This window comes from Xyrauchen texanus, chromosome 18, assembly GCF_025860055.1.
Source record: "Xyrauchen texanus isolate HMW12.3.18 chromosome 18, RBS_HiC_50CHRs, whole genome shotgun sequence".
In the NCBI taxonomy this organism is placed as follows: Eukaryota; Metazoa; Chordata; class Actinopteri; order Cypriniformes; family Catostomidae; genus Xyrauchen; species Xyrauchen texanus.
Genome location: NC_068293.1, coordinates 38,679,337 through 38,690,811, shown reverse-complemented (window position 1 = coordinate 38,690,811; position 11,475 = coordinate 38,679,337).

Here is an 11,475-nt window from a genome sequence, read left to right as displayed (position 1 = left end):
GCGGTGTCATGCACTATGAGCCTTGTGATAAGTTGCACAGATTGAGGTCTCCGAACCGGAGGCAACTGAGACTCCACCACCCAGATTGAGGTGAGTAACCACGCCATCACGAGGACCTACTAAGTAGTGGAAATTGGGAATTCCATATATATATATATATATATATATATATATATATATATATATATATATATATATATATATATTTTTAACTGCATGCAACCACGTGATTTTTCTGTGGTATTTTATTTAATTGATACCTAGAGCTTGGCCAATTATTGGATTGCGTTTATACCCCCTCTAAAAATGCAGTTTGTGAAGCTACTGAATGCTGAGAAGTCCAATAAGTTTATCTGTTGAAATCTGAATTAATCTCATTAATTAACAACAGACTGCTGAGGCCAGTTGCCCACATGTAATAACAATTGCGTTCTATTTGACTAAATATTTATTTATCGAAGGTACTAAAAGAATCGATGAGAGGAATCTGAATCTTTAAAATGTTTTGATTCCCATCCCTAATCCCAGGGCCGGTTGGATCTTTAGGGTGTGCAAGTAGTTGTCTCTTTAATAGTTTCTCTATGGTGCACAAAGAAAATGCAAAGAACATTTTTACGAGTAATGTTGACCATTAGAGAATAAGGGGGATACGTGTGTGTGTGTTTTGTGCATGTGCGTGTGAATGTTCAGCCCAGGTCAGGCAGCGTTCCCAGAGCTGTGGTTGCCCTGGTGATGCCTGGGGAAACTGGGCGACCCTGCGGGATCGCTTCAAGTTTATTTTCTTTCATTCCGAGTTGGAAAAATCCCACCTGGGACCGCTGACAGGCTTTCTTTTCCTCAGTTCTGCATGGCGTCAGCGAGTTGTAGCACCTTGTAACCACAACGTGTTTTTATTTGTTTTGTTTTATATATATATATATATATATGAGAGGAACGTTAGAGTTCACGGAAAACACAACTATTCGCTTTTAAAAACTAACGTCATTTTGGACAATCATAAAAAATTTTTTTTGAAATTTAGTTTGTGATTAAAGTTTTTTTAATTAAATTGCACACCAAAATAATACGTTTTTGTGATTTTAATTGTGTCTGTTCATCCAGTCATTTATTTTGCTGCAGTTCTTGGAACCACATGACTTTTTTTCTCCATCAGGTGCAACATTTTATTAAAAAGACTTTTAAGCTCCATGGTGACTATCCATTTAGATGCTAATAGCTACTGGGACGGGGAAAGTCTACATAATGACGACATTTTTTTGTGTGTATTTATGTTGAGACCGATAACTTCTGTTAAACTCAACCTTGTCATGTCATAGGTACGATTTCTTTGATTTTTATATAAAACTTAGGCCTAACGACCTTGACCCTCAGCCAAGGTGGTCTACAAGTATCCTTTCTGTTATATTTGTTGTTGGTTTTCTTTTCACATGACATAAAAATGGCTTCCTGAATGTTGCTTTTACCTGGTCATCACTTGGTAAGCACACTGTCTGTGTTTGTGTTTATTTGGAGTCCCACAGAAACCCTACACCTACCCATAAATCTAGCCCTAACCTTAACCCTACCACTAAATCTAAAACTAAACCTAATCTTAGTGACCGAATGAGACTTTGGGCAACAGGAGGATTACCTTTTAGACATAGCCATTCCTAGGCCTAGAATGTGATTTAATCAAAAAACAAAATCTGCTGCCTTTTTTTATTAGATTTTTTTATATATAGATATTAAAAATAAAACCTTATTGTAACATTTACTCTCCCTGTCGAGTCCCATGCAAAGTAAAAAAAAAAAAATATATATATATATATATATCTATATCTTGTCTCTAAGCACATGGCATAAGTAAAGCTGACAAGACACTTCTTTTTAGCTGACTCAACTCAGTTAATTTTAGTTTCCTTGGATCCATACATTTTTTGAGTAGTATGAACATGCAAGGATTGAGTATATATATATTTATTTATTTGTAAAAAAAAATTGGAGTGTATTCAAAAGTGGCGTGTTGATTTTTGAATATACACATCAGCAAATTCGATTTTCTGGTACTTTTATGATATTTTATGGTGCTTTTTTCACGTTTGGCAGTAAAAATCATTGTCCACTTTCACTGCATGGAAAACGGAGGCTCTGGGATTATTATTTTTTTTTCTACCCTTTTCACCCCAAATTGGAATGCCTAATTCCCAATGTGCTGTAAGTCCTCAAGGTGGCGTAGTGACTCGCCTCAATCCGGGTGGCAGAGAACGAATCTATTTTTTATTTATTTTATTTTGCAGAAAAATTAGTGGAGTTCTGCAGAATGTATTTAAACTAGGGCCATTGATTCAACACGTTAATTTAGTGCAATTAAGTATATTAAAAATAACACAAAAATATAGCGCATGCCCTCGACCTGTACGCACAGAAATTCCGTAGTATAAGCAATGTTCCTACCATCGGGGCAATTCAAATTTCCTCCAAAAATGTCCTGTCTGATGCAGGAGTAGGCCTGCCTAGAGCAACGATTAAAAATACAGCAAAGGAAAGTAGGCCAATATTAGAGTTATATTCAAAGATATGGAAATAAACAAAAGTATTTTGACTTTTAAAGACTTTTTGTTTTATCTAAATGTGTAATGCTTTAAAAAAAACACAATAAATGTAATGTATTTGAATTATCTAAATTAAAATATTTATTAGACCTCTATATTTTTGTTTTAATTATTCAAAATTTCCTTTGTTTGGGGGCCTTCCTCAATACATTTTGGTATACAATTAATTCAATTAATCTATTGCCACATTATGTAATTACTTATATATAAAAAGTTTTATAGATTGATAGTCATAATTTAAACTGAAAAAGTTAAAACAAGTTGAGTGTACTTAAGTCATAATGGCTGCTGAAAGCATTATTAAATTGATACATTATTAGCACGTTTTCTGTGGAATTCTGCATGTGCAGATTCCGTATATGTCTGTTACATATACTGACATATTAATAGTATTTTGGAAAAAAACTTAACTGATTATTTAAATAAATAATAATAAAGGCCAAACTACTTAATATTTTTTCTGAGCTTTTCTTATTACAATCCCCAGACAGTTATATAAACAGGGCATTTCTGACTTTAAGCCCCACAAAAAAATGTAACAAATATTTTTCATTTAATTTTTTTTCAACAAATATCATGAATGTTTGACATTTAAAAAAAAAAGTAAAAAACTGTATTTGAATATGTTTTGTCTGTAATTAGGGTAGGCCTATATGGAAGATATTTTATTACTGTTTTTGCCACATGACATAGTTTTAATTTAATTTAATTTTTTATAAAGGTTTTTCAAAAATGTATGAAACCAACATTTATGTTCTAATCATAGAACTTGGCACATGCATTTGAAACTTTACATCTTCTCAAACATTCTTATTTATATTAGACCTACATACAGAATTGTCTGCCCAACGAAATTAGTTCAATCAACTTTCTATCTTGCAAATCTCCAGTTTGATGTGTAAAAGCATGTGTTAATGGTTTGGTAAATAAGATGCCAAACAAATAAAGCATATATTTGTCCAGACAATGCAAATGTGATAATTGGGGTTTTGTAAGCAGCTCTGTGCTAAGTCTGTCCTCTTTGATTGGCTATCCAAAAGCAGCTTGTAGCTGCTTATCATAGAGATCTTATCATAACGGGTTTGTCTTTAATCATACTCAGTCCTCAGAACCTCACGGCAGGTTGTACTTGACCAATTAGCATTGGCTTTTCCCCTGAGAGGAAGAAGCTTATTTTCAGATAATGAATTAATTAGTATACAAAGCTAAGCACTAAGTAAACAAGAAAAACACAAGACAAAGCCTCATAGTTCTGAAGAATGGATTTCTGGGAGAGTCTGGTAGAATGTGTTGCTCAAAATGAATCTGGTAGAAAGAGGAACACAGCAGCAGGAACCATGACAAATCCCTTCGAAATGGGAGTTAGAGCCCATTCTCACCTGGCCAGTCCTCGGTGTTTGTCATTATCCCGCATTCCAAGGGCTTGGATCTCGCTAAAGGAATAAGTCAACCCCAACATGAAAATTCTGTTGTCGTTTCTTCACCCGCAAGTCATTTCAACCCTGTATAACTTTCCTGCTTTCTGTCCGAGGTGTGCATTTTAGTGCAAATTAGATTTTCTGGTACTTTTATGATATTTTATGGTGCTTCTATGTGCTTTTTTCACGTTTGACAGTAAATATCATTGTCCACTTTCTCTGCATGGAAAACAGAGACTCTGGGATTCTTTTTTTTTCTCTCCCCAATTTGGAATGCCCAATTCCCAATGCGCAGTAAGTCCCTCAGCACGCCCTGGATTCTAACCCATGACTTCAGTGGTGATAGTCAGCATCAATACTCATTGAGCTACCCAGGCCCTGAGGCTCTGGGATTCTTGAAAATTTCTTCTTTGAGTTCAGCAAGAGAAAGAAAGTCATACAGGTTTAAAACAACATGAGGTTGAGTAAATGATGACAGTTTTCAGTGTTCACCGGGTTCAGGAAACTCATTAAAGGGCAGCATTGTTTTTCAGAGGGCATAGAAGCAGGTACATAAATGTAGGGTGTGCAGCAGTTTGAGTGTTCTGCAACAGCAGCAACAAGGCAGACTTCATCAAACATCTGTAATGCATTTTATAGCTGGAGCTCTACTGTCAGGACAACCCTTCATCATGTACCACTCTGCACCTGCGAACAAGTCACATTGCTATATGCACAGCCCTGTGTTAGCATATTATAAACTATAACATTCAGTTAGTGTTGCTGCATGTGGTTATGCTGATTTGTTCTGATGCTACATTTTTGCCAATATTGTTCAAAGTTGCTCTGTGTTGCGTTGTGCATTATTCATGTTGCTGCAACAAGGCTTCGGTGTTCAGAGAGGTACATCACACAGCAAAGCTCCATGCACATATGAAAGTGCTTACAGTTAGTTAGCTGCAGTTCCACATGGAATCTGTGCCTGCAAAACTTCGCAAAAAAGCTACAGTAATTTCTGCAGAATTGTCAAAATTCTACACGCCTTGCTCCATTACAGCTGATTGTGCTTTCAGCGACCAATAAGAGTGTAATTCTCTCAGCTCTGTTTAAAACATTTTACTATGTTTAAAGACCCCATGAAATGGTTTGACGAATGCAGTTTTCTTTCCTGTGTTAACCAAGGAAGTCGATAAAATCTTGAGAGAGCTATCCACTTAATAGCCAATACAGTGGACATACAGTAAGTGGGCTGTATTTGCAGTGAAATCGTGAGACTTAACATCTCAGCGAGTGTTAATTACTACTGTATTGACTCATTTGTATACTGTATTTTCCCAAATCAGTTGGCAAAAAGAGAAAAATGATTCAGAAAGAAATATCAGTATAGACTATTATTTCTTTACATAGGGATAATTTTAAATAAATCTAAATTAAATTGAATTGACCTATTGAAAATGAAGTAGAAATATTTTTTAAAACATAATCACCTTGGTTGTAATGACTAACAAAGCTTTCACTTTCTTTAACCTATGTTTGAGTGGAGGGGAAAAATCAACAAATAATTGAAATGACAACAATATTGTGCTAAAGGACAGTTTTGTCTTCGTACACCTAAAGCATATGCTTTCATTTTGAAACTTGGACTTGACTCGGACTCAACCTGTCATGGACTCGGTCTTGAGTCCGACTCGACCCCTTTTGGACTCAGACTCAACTCGGACTCGACTGTTTAAAGTCTCAAACTTGACTTGGACTCGATTAAGGTGGACTCGAACCAACACTAAATAATGTGCTTTATTAAACAAACAAAAACTCTCGATGTAGAAAAAGGGGAACCAAAAACAGAACTAGTAATATTACTAGAACTGACCAAACAATCTCGTAGCAGATCTTATAAATAAAGATAAGAAACATGAGGGGGGTTAAAATAAGGAGGTAAATAAAGAGGGACAAGTGCTGTCAGTCTGCTGATGAGTTAGGCAATCAGCATTCTCTTGGAAACGCAGATCATCGATGAGCTGGGTGCGCAGCGTTCCCACGAAATGGCAATCACCCACCAGCAGCACCTGAAGCACATGAGGGCAAACACCAAAACACACAGACATGGCACACACAGACATGAACTCAGATGAGACAGACAAACAGTCAGGGGAGGCACAGTCAGGCCTGACTGTGACAGTACCCCTCCCCTGATGGACACCTCCTGGTATCCACAAAAGACACAAGGGAGGGTGGGGAAAAAAAACAAGACATGGAACATGAGTGTCCAGATCCCGACACCAGAACCGAAGCTGAACCAGACAGAAGAGTCAGGATCCAGACACCATGCTCCGAACATGAATAACAAAACCAACCGAAGAGAGCACGGCAAGGAAACCACAACCCAAAGCGTGCGCTCACACAGAGGCAAAAAACAAGGACAGGAATAGCACATGGTCAGAGTATGAGCCATGCGCTCAACACAGACACAGAACGAGGGTGTCAGGATCCTGTCACCACACTAAACATGACTGACAAAGTGACAGGATCCTTACACTACACCCCCCACCCACACAGAAGAGAAAGAACAAAAGAAAGGGAGGGAAGGGAAACCAGGGATGAACCGGCAGGGCAGTCCAAAGTGGAACCAGTGAGAGGGACCAGGGAGAATGTTTATGGAAGGGAGCGGGGTCTGGCAGCCTGGGAGGAGGCTTTGGAAGAGGATTCAGGAAGGGGACTGGGTGCGGATGCCTTGGAGGAAAGGGATGAGGTCAGAATGGGTTGACTCAAATCAGACAAGCCTGGGATGTGACTGAGGCAAGGGTCACTGTCAGGGAGTGAATGATATGGGAGAGGATTATCACAGAAGTGAGAAAGGCACTGGCAGGGAGGGCATGGACGGCCATGGAGGACAAGGCTGACTAGGAAACGGTCACTGCGGGCTGGACAGACTGGAAAATGGCCACTGAGGGGCGGACAGACCGGGGAGACTCAGCAGTCGCTGAGGGCTGGGCAGATGGGAGTGTGGCCACTGAGGGCTGGAAACACTGGTGGGTGGCTGCTGCAAACTGGGCAAATTGAGAGCCAGAAGCTGGAAGCTAGACAGGTTCAGGTGCAGTAGTGGGCACTGGGTAGGTGGGCTGTGGCTCCGTGGCTGTGGACACTGACAGTGATTGGGGCTCGGATGCCTTACTCGGTTTCCTTGTCATCCTCCGGATGGTCGGAAGCACTGCAGTGGGAACAGCTGCCACCTCCTGGCAATTTACAGCAGGAACGTCCAACACCTCCTGCCAGTTAACAGCGGAAATGGCCGCAGACTCCTGGTGGTCTGCAGCGGGAGGCTCGTCGATGCGGGTTAGGATGAAGATTGGAAGTCATCCCATTTGGCAAAAGATAAAAAAATAAGATTGTGGAAGTGAAAGTGGAGATTTAAAGTAAAAAGGACTTAAATATTGATGTTTCTCACCCACATCTATTAGATTGCTTTTGACTACATGGATTTAACCAATGGAGTCTTATAGATTATTTTTATGCTGCCTTTATGTGATTTTACTTGCATTGTATGTATGAAAATCTTTGTTTGTGTTGAGCAGAAGAAAAAAGTCATACACATCTGGGAGGGCCTGTGGGTGTAAGTGAATTTTCATTATCTGGTGAACTATTCCTTAGGGGAGCAGTAGTTTTAAAATTCTGAAGAAATTAGTTTGGATCTAGTTTATGTTTTTTGCTAATTTGGAATTCTACAAGAAAATTCCCATTATTTGTTGGCTCCAAATTATGAGAGGAATTCTTGAAGGAATACTTTCAGATTTTTGACTAGGGATAATTTATGTAGGGGGAAACGCCAGGCTACCTGATCCCCATATTAACTCACAGAATGTGTTAAATAAATAATAAGGGGTTCTTCCCATGGAAAAGCCCAAATTATGTATAAGCATAACTGTTGCCTTGTTTGAGAAAAGTTACTGCTTACTGACTCTTGGCTTTGTTGTGTCAATTCCTTTCCTTTGCGTGCAAAACCTAATTAGCATCTCTTGGAATATTTGTTTACATGTCAACACTTAAGAAACAGAAACCTAAAAAACCTAGAGCTGTGTCCCCAGTGACATGCTACACACTTACACAATACACTATGCACTCAGCCATGTAGTGTATGAATTTTCATAGTTTGTCCCAATTGGAACACTAATGTTTTTTTACTACATGGAGCACTGTTTTTCAGCTGACAGAAGTGACGTTTCAAATGCATGCGATGCATTGCCGCTAGCTTTAGCATGTTAGCCATCCTCAGTTAAACACTTAGATCTCAAATAATGTACATGTTCACACAGAGTATGATGATGGTAAAGCCTATAACTCACATTTGTAGGTGCTGTCTTCACAGATTTTGCTATTTGCCACACTCACTGTTAATTTAATTTGTTTTGGCATTGTAACCACATAACTCTGCCCCTTCTGATAGATAGGGCAAGTCAACACCTTTTAGTGCATGAGGTGTCCAACATTCCACACTTTGTTTTTTGTTTTGGTTGAAGAACTACATCATATGGCTTCTACTTGCACTACTTACACCACAAAATGGTGTAGGACAATAAAGAAGTGTATAATTTGGGATGCACCCCTTCACAAAAAATCTGTTCTTGCAAATTTGCCACTCATTAGTTTCACATGCAAATGAGCTCGCTATGCGCTGCAAATGTTTTCCAGATGTTTGCAGCTCTTTACCGGTAGAAGTGAACATGGCGACAATGAAGAGTTTGCCGAAAAGCTCAATTGCATGTGAAATAATGAGTACCAAATTTGCAGGAAGTTTGCAGCAACTCTATATTAGCTGAATAGTGAAGCACATACGTTTGAGATATAAATGTTGGACTGAGGTTGCAACACATCGCACATGTTTGAAACGTCACTCCGTCATCTGAAAAATGGAGATTGCTTCCATGTAGTGAAAAACAATTATTATTATGTTCCATTTGAGACCAGAATACACTTTGAAAATTCATACACTAGATGACCAAGTGCATTGTGTAAGTGCATGGTATATACCTCATTTGAGACACAGCTAAAGTTTCAAACTACTTTTTTGAAAGTAGTCTGCTGCAAGACACTGAAATGTGAAGCAAACAGAGACACTCCAAGAGTGTCCGTCTGATGCACATACATACAAAAACATTTAAATAGCACAGGCGGAACACCCTGGTGCAAATAATGGTACAGTATATGCTAATTACACCCCAGTGCATATAGTGGAAGATATTATTTGCACCCCAACCCTGGGCCAAATAATGATAGATATTAATTGCAACCTGGTGCAAATAGTGTCAGATACTATTTGAACCCATATTTAAATTCTAACATACAGTATTGCAATTAATTTGATTAATTCATCATGCAAATATTTGCATTCTATTGACAGCTCTAATTTTAACATTGAAAAACTCACACATCTCACCTTTAAAATAGGTAAAAATAAAATTATTACCTATTATGAAATAATAAAAATGTCTGTCAATTATTTCATTTTGTTTATTGTAAAGGAAAGATGTTTATTGACCTAGATAATATGTCAATAACTTACTATCCCACTGATAAAAACAAAGATTAACTGGAGAAGGAAACTCCATTGAAATTGAAAAATGATTGTTACATATGCATGACAGTAAACTTGAAATATTATCACCATGTAATTGCAACTTGGACTCCACTGAACATCTCAAATTTGAAACATTTTCCAGATTTTTCACACACATTTCAACATGTGTTTCTGATCACTGCTCATATTCATGACCGTAGAACCTACAGAGAGACAGGAAATGTCTAAAAAGGGAAAGAGACCCAAAAGGACAGTTTCTCTTGTCAGCAGTTTTTTATGGTGTAAGATATAGAGGTCAGTTATTCTTTGATACTTTCTCACCATTCAGAAGTGCAAGGAGATCCTGTTGAAGTGTCCGGGGTAATTCTATTGTCAGCAGTTCTGGAAAATACTGCCCACATCAGATTTGATGTAGATCAATTTTAAGAGAGGTAAAAAAAAGATGTCCTGCTCAGCAATGCTCCATATTATAATTATATTAGTTATTAGTATGTATATATACACTCTTGAGCCATACTGAGCTTACAGTTAAATCTGAAACAGCATGTTGACTTTCTGCAGCTAAAAATCGGTCTGCGCTTACCGAAATTCATCTAACATCAAATTTCTGATTGGCTTAAAAACTATGGGCTGCTACGTCAACACTTTTTTTTTCTCCCCTTTTTACAGTCTAGGGCTGTCATCAAGTGAAAATATCAGTGCATCATCTGCCATTCTCTTTCTTCTCATGCATAATGGATGAAATCCAGTCCGTTGATGGTGCGTAAGCAACATCTTATATGGAGAATCTGTAGATAGGCCTCACTGAAGTGCTCCTCTGGTTGTCATTACTGTCCAGTTTTGTGAAGTCAGTGATGTTTTGGGGAGTCTGGCCATTGGATTGACATTGGGCCAGATGCTGAATGAGCAGAGAGGTGACCCCCTCACCCCCTCCCGGCAGCTCGCGTTAGAGGAAAGGAACCAGGAGATTTACATTGCCGCTATGTTGTTTGATGGTTCCCACATGTCACATAATTTCAATGAGTTAAAATGGGGGGAACAGGACAGATGGATTGTGGGGGTGTTTAATTCTGCCTAGCCTGATGGTAAGGTGGCTCTTACCATAAGATCCACAAGCCAAACAGGCTAGTCAATTTATGTCGCATTTAATAACACATTTGGCATTAATTTTCCCATAAACCTCTGACTGTGATAAGGCCGACCCTCCATGTCCATACATTTTTCCCAGAGTAGTTTTTCTCTGGCCAAGCAGTTAAACTAAATCCAGTAGCACAATTGGTAGCACATTCTGATAGGTAGCATATATTTTCAGGACACCCCCAGTGGCATAGGCTGGAAGTGTTGTTAATTGTATGGGCACATGTGAGCTCCAGTCACAGAATGGCACCAAAAGCAATTTCTAAAGCAAGTATATGTAATACAGTCAACAGGAATGCATATTTTATTAACCCTACAGCACAACCTCATCAGTGGAGTACAAATGTAATCTTAAAGGAAAAAATGCAACCTCCAAATCACGCTTATCATTGTTTATGTGACCGCAATTACTTCCATGGGACCAGAACACTATCAGTAGCCCTTAATTAAAAGGTGATCAGTTGTGGTGGTGGCGTAGTGGGCTAAAGCACATAACTGTTAATCAGAAGGTCACTGGTTCGATCCCCACGGCCACCACCATTGAGTCCTTGAGCATGAGCAACTCCAGGTTGCTCCAGGGGAATTGTCCCTGTAATAAGTCGTTTTGGATAAAAGCGTCTGCCAAATGCATAAATGTAAATGTTTGAACTGATCAAAAATTGACTGATAGGACATGCCGCTTAATTTGGCAGAGTGAGGTTGATTTCAGAGTACTTCAACATTAACAAGTAACATTGATTTCCTATGTGATCACATTGCTATCCGATGGAACAATGTC